Below are 6,654 nucleotides of genomic sequence, written 5' to 3'. Positions count from 1 at the left end.
TACATGAAAATTCACAATATCAAATTGTGGAACTTTTGTTTCATATGCTTGTTTAAGTTGAATAAGACAAAATAGGCGTTCGTTGGCTTAAATGTTGGGAAAAGTAAATCTCACACCTTGATAAGATAACATTACATTATATTCTGATAAATTGAATGAAGGAAAGTTGATATAGAATTCTTATTGTAGACATTATAAAGATTTGTTAAGATCATGTCCGATGTTTGGTTGTATCATTTAGGTATATTTTAAGCTGTTTCTGGTAATCAGAATTGATCCGCAAGATAGCAAAAGTTAAGTCTATTAAAAGCACAATTCAAACGACTTCACACCAAGAATATAAAAATGTCCATTGCTGTAATTGAATTAACTAATCAGTTAATAACTAAATGATTGGCATAATTTTAACCCAAAAAGCCTCAAACGTGGTCGAACTAAATTAGTCAAGAACTGTACTATATATAAAAAAATGAATAGATTTTTTTATATATAGACATATACAACACCTCCATGTGGTCCAAAAGCTCTGTTTTTATAAACAATGTGGTACTCAGATATCTCAAGATTACAAGTATCATGTAAGCTATGTTTCTACGATGAACACTACATCGGGTTTCTTGCTTGGCATCGAAATCGTGAATTATTTTGAGCTTTTCTTTTTAAATGTGAAGCCTAATTATATATGCAAAGTGCACTTCCGGTTACCCACTAGAGATACAAATTACTATAAAAATGTATGGCGGATAACGTTTACAAACAAGGATTTTCGAAGATTTAAGACATTTCGCGACGTTTTACTTATCTCAAATATCTGTCATGGATAAATAAAGTTATTTAAATCAACGTGACATCAAAATTATTTCGATACCTGTAAAATATCGGCGTTCATTTGAAAATCGCTCGTGCAAGAATCGAATTTGCCTCATAGTTGCCAAGACAAGATAATGCACAGCTCGCTTTCCAAGTTTAGAGGCAGTTATGATCTAGAATATGTTTCAATGCGCAAAAACTGTGGTATACACCTTTATTTTATCATTCTTTATAATCTAGAGATTGTCGTATGTTACTTTTGCCGTGACTTTGAGTCCGGGTATATTGGTGTAGGAACAAACAAATTTACTAAGCTTAGTTTATACTTAGTTTTAGTTTCTATTTTTATTTTATAAAGATAATATTATCACTACACCTTGCTACAGCATTTGGATATGGTATTCATCAGTACGTATGGTTGTTATTGTCATAACATGCAGGGGCGGATCTAGGGTATGTCAAATCATTCACGCGACTGATGTTTATAGTTCAAAAATTACTTATCAAATTTAATGATTACAGTTTTTTGTGATCATTGAATTCCCGATGTATAATCGTATAAATTTCATTGTCAAAATTCTGTTTTATATCTGAAATCTTACGTAAATATCACGTTTTGGCATATCTGGAATTATATTAACTGACTGACTTATAAGCGGTGATGATTAATATTTTTTAACATGAGGTTATGTGATTATGTGATTTACAAAATGTTTTTGTTTAAGAATCTCGTAGCCTTAAACCTTAAAATAGTTGTAGTATCTATTGCATTGCACAGCAGTTTTTAAACAGTGATATAATTTTACAAAGAGGTAATTGAATGTTTCTTCATAACAATGCATGGTTGCTTTATAATACTAGTAAGTATCGTTTGTCCAATTATTGCATTCAAGACAATATGTAGTTTACAACCCACTTTTTTATCTCTTAGATTGGAAAGCATGCACACTACCTGTGCAGCTTATATTGTTGTTATTTACCTGGTCACTGAACCGTTTATGTACCTGTATATACGCTAATGGTGGAGTATTTTATCTCATGATCCTACGCGATATCATTTCAAGACTCAACATGTTGAGAACGTTTGCACACATCGTTTAGCATCACTCATCAAACAAAAAACAATGTTTAGCGCATGTTGAGTCAACATATTGAGAACGTTTGCACGTTGCTATGATAACCCAAGTTGCCAAAGGATTTTTTATGTCACAAGACATGACAATATACGTAAAGCGATGTATTATTTTTTAGAACTCAAAGAGTAATTATAATTATAGTTGTTAAGCCAACATGCTTATTTAGTCGTGCTATGCTAATTTTTCTTTGCTCATTAACTGACATACCCTGTAATATGGAAAATATTATGTACTAACATTTACAAAGCAGGACTAAGCTTGCGGGATGGCTACGCTAATGATCGATAGCAACAAAACTGTAATTGAATTTTCTGTCAAATCTTTGCAATATTTTCACCTACATTTTCCTTGGTCAAATTTTCTTTATCTTCAGGACATTTTGGATCAGGATTTTTACAGATTGAAAAAAGACAAAAACTACTAACAAGAATTATCAATTTCGAAGAATGGATGGCGTAACCAGTTCGACAGTTAAATAGGGGGGGTGGGGGTCAATATTTGTACATGCATGTTCTAATAAATTACGTTCCTAGGAAAGCAGCTGTTATTTAGGATCATAAAAATATGATGGACTATGATGAGCTTTCCCTAGTCTCCTACGCAACAGTTTTTAACCGAAGTCGTATCAAGAGATCTAATAAACAATTTTGACGCCCTACCAGCTAGGCACCGACTTAATTGAACAAGATGATACGCAGGAATACTTTGGGATATGTGATACGATATTGGGATGCATAATCAGGGCGTCTATTGAAAGACCATGCATGACAACTACTATAACTTTTTATAAATGATTTGTTCCATAAAAATTTACGTTACCCAAGAATAATGTCCATACAAGATTTACAAAACAAATGCCCACACATGGTCTGCATTGGATTGATGAGAAGGAGATGACAGTAAGTACAAATATACTTCGCTGGGATTTTTTCTCGATCTTCATCACGGATCTTGATTCCAGGCATCGTTAACAAAGTCAAAATCTGTTTTCAAAGAAAAAAAGTTTAAAACACGTAACTAGCATACCGAAAAATAAACACAAACACCACGTTTCTTTAAATACCGAAGAAAAGGGAAAACCACCTGCAGTTTATTGAAAAATAAGAAAGACTTTTGGGCAAATGCACCTTACGTGATCAGGATTTTGAAATATGTTTAGATGCCTTGATTTTTTTTTGCTTTTTCCACTTTCTTAACGCTATTGTACCAACAATAAGAGCTTTTGCTGTCACAGACAGTGACAGCGGAAGATGTTTTGTATAGAGCAGTGTAGCAAACAACAAGAAACGTCGTAGCAGGCGCTTGGCATTCAGACTATAAGGAAAGTTTCAGCTTCATTAGGTCAGTCTGTATGAGAGAGACAGACAGTATGGTATGAGAGGCCATTTATATGTCAATTGTTTTCCATTATCGAACGGGAACTTATTTCAGAAAAAAAAAATTGGAAACCTCTTTGTAACAATGAATAATTGAATAATGGGAGGGGGGTCTTGGCACCTCCATCTTAATCATTTCGGAGGCTGCAACCTCCATAGCCACCCATCCCCCTACATTTGGTTACAGTTTAAATGAAAAGTCATGGTTTGTTTGATTGTTGGTTAACTGGTTAATACTGACTATCTTCTGCTATAGTTACATTCAATTATCTCAATTTAACTTTGAGTGACTTTTATGTTAACACTGTACATGATTCATTGACACTCAGCAAAGAAAATTGCCCTTGACAAATGCAAATCACAAAAATCACTAGAAATGACCTGTATGTAAATATTCTGTGGCATTTATGTCCATTTTAAGGATGAACACATGAAACAAATAAATTATGTAATGGTTTTCACCATGATGTCTGTAAATACATGGCATTCAAACATCCTTTACCTTAAAAGCAAGAAGCTAAAAGTGCAGGTGTTTTTCCTATAATAGATGGACACCCACATTTAAAATGAACATGTTCTCTGTACAGACACTCTGATACCATGGTCATGAATGAAATTTTGTTTCTCACAAATCTAGCCAATGCCAGCATATTTTACGTATGTAGACTTATGTATGATAGTGGTATGGTGCCTAATCATGCATTCAATTTCTTACAATCTGGGTGATATGTTTTATTCATTCTATTGGAAGATTAACTTGACTTAATAGTATGCATAGAATAGAAAAGATAACTTACCACTTGAGTCCTGGCCCTGTATCTTACAAGTTTAGTAATTGAGTTAGAACACAGAAGGAATCAATCTTTCTTTGCACCTTAAAAAATACACAAAATGTGAAATGTGAAACTGGGGATAAATTTAGTGCATTCACTTCAAGACAGGGATGGATCAAGAATGATTTTATGGGGGGACATGGGGTGCTTTGATTTCGATAAGACATTTTTTGATGTCATTGTGTCATGATGGGCTTTTATGTTAAATTCTGTTACTTATAGCATAGGTAGCCTAGTGGGAAATATTTTTGAAGTGTGCTCCACAGAACACAAATCATAATTGCTTTTTTCTCAATTCATTTGTGTATTAATACTTTACAGGAAAATTCATACAACGAGTAGCCAACGCTAGGAAGAGTGAGAAATTTTGAATTTCAAAGCCTTGGGAATGCCATTTTCAGCATTTTAGAGCAATACAAAATTCTTTATGTGGACATTGTTTTTTTCTAAAAAAAAACTGTAAAGTGAACAATACTTGAATGTTTTGCCAAATGGTAAGGCTCATTAGCATGCTTAGGAGCATAAAATTTACTTTACAACAATGCTATTTCAAAACAGAGATAGTCTTTAAAAATTTCTACCAAATTGTCAGGCATAGACCCCCCTTGTAACCCCCATTCACACCTCTATGTAATGATTTAAGTTAGGAGTGAGGTACTACAAGGGTCAGTCCATGAATATAAAAAAGCTCAGACTTCAAACCATGCAAGTTTATTGAACCCTTAACCCATTTCCACTTACAGTGGCAGAAAATTCACCTTTTGAGAAAAAATTCAAAATTTTTCTCTGTCAAAGATTAAACAATAAGTATCAGAGATGAAATTTTGCAATTAAGGACAGCTTAATGGCATTAAAGTTTATGAAGCATTTCAGTAGACTATTATCTTCTGTAAGTCCAGGCAAGTTGTGCTATATAGCAATTACCAGTAGCATTGTACTTGCTAATAAAAACAGAATGTAACCAGCATGTCTTTAATCATGTAATTACATGAATGTTAAAATTGGATCTTGTATCATGCTTACTGGCTATGATAAATATCTTTTCATAGAATCAAAACTAGTTAAAATGTAAATCTGAAATAATTTAGTTTAAAAATTATAAAGATCATCAGAAAAATTAACTAGTGATCATGCAAAATACTTGGCTGTTTTGCCAAATTTCAAGGCTTATCTGCATACCTAGGAACACATCTTTATGTTATAGAAAATGCTTTTCATACATCAATAGCCCTTAGGAATTATGGCAAACAATCTGGTATGAGCCGTAGATCAGCACACCTTGACATCTCTACATGAGGTGTTCAGTTAGAAAAGGGGACAATATATGACATGGGACATTTCATGTATGTGAAATACTAAGGTTTAATACTATCCCAGTCAAATTGTCAAAATAAAAAGCTTCATGGATCAGAAGACTCAAAATCACAAGTTATAGTAAACAGCTTCTCATGTAATCAATGTTAGTTTTCTCAAATCTTAAACAATGTATAGTATAATTGTCCAATGATTGAATGATCAATGATCATAAACTGAAAAGCCCAAAACATTTGTTTATAATAAGGTATATAATAACATGGCACCTTATAGCTACAGATTTTTTCCATTGAAATACTTGGCCATATAACGGCCAAGATTCCCCAAGCACTAAAGAAATCATAGCCAAAAGTCCTTCGGCAACATTAATTGTAGAAGCATCAATCTGCTTACCATGCGCCATATTGACATAAATCGCATCACACACTCGCATAAATTGACTTTGATATTTTACATTCATGCATACACTTCAGTTGTCCTTTACTTACGATTTTAGATGTAAATTTCTGCTGAGAAATCTCTAACAAAATGATGGCTTGCTTTTGAACATCGATGACTGAAATGTCTCTCGCGTCTTTGCCCGAACATTTACAATTCATTCATAAATTTTTCACCCTCTTGAAAAAATCGCAATCTGGACAACAGCATTCATGTCAATATATGAATTTGTAAAAGATTTTCCCAAATTTCTGCGGTGGCGCTGAACGAAACGATCAAACATTCAATTCAGACCAGTGTTGCAGATGAAATTTTAAAATATTCATGCTCGCTTGCGTCAAAAGTTCACAAAATGACAAAAAGTTCATATTACATCTAATTTTTAAGATCGGAAGTGAACGGATTAACTCGGACATTTTCGTAAAACCTCGGAAATATTTGAAAACCCTCGGAAGATTTCGGAAAACATTGGATTATCTTAAAATCGTCGTTTTGAAAGAACTGTCGGGCTATGAAGATTTTTCATTGAACTATGATTTATCTATACATTCTTTACAGGTTTTTTTTTTGACTTTGAAGATGACTACCGCTAAGGTTGTCGAAACGTCAGTCAACAACAACAAAAACAGTCCTTCTCAGGACTATACCAGCCTGGACGATCTACATTTACAAATATGTAACGATACACTCGGGTTCAAACCATTTACTTTATACATTCTTTATGAAAATGATGAAAATACAAAAATA

General features: G+C 33.2%; 1 long non-coding RNA gene across 1 annotated transcript; it reads left to right on the top strand.

Moving 5' to 3' along the window:
• The first annotated feature begins 723 nt into the window (after positions 1-723).
• LOC124456487 lies at positions 724-2,094 on the top strand. The gene is made up of 3 exons (XR_006952307.1): positions 724-1,014; positions 1,169-1,263; positions 1,742-2,094. It is a non-coding gene; the product is annotated as an uncharacterized LOC124456487 (long non-coding RNA).
• Positions 2,095-6,654: the final 4,560 nt, after the last annotated feature.

The sequence above is a fragment of the Xenia sp. Carnegie-2017 genome, unplaced genomic scaffold (assembly GCF_021976095.1).
Source record: "Xenia sp. Carnegie-2017 unplaced genomic scaffold, XeniaSp_v1 HiC_scaffold_5, whole genome shotgun sequence".
Lineage (NCBI taxonomy): Eukaryota > Metazoa > Cnidaria > Anthozoa > Malacalcyonacea > Xeniidae > Xenia > Xenia sp. Carnegie-2017.
Note: the sequence above shows the minus strand (reverse complement) of the source record. Positions and strands in the feature narration are given on the sequence as shown.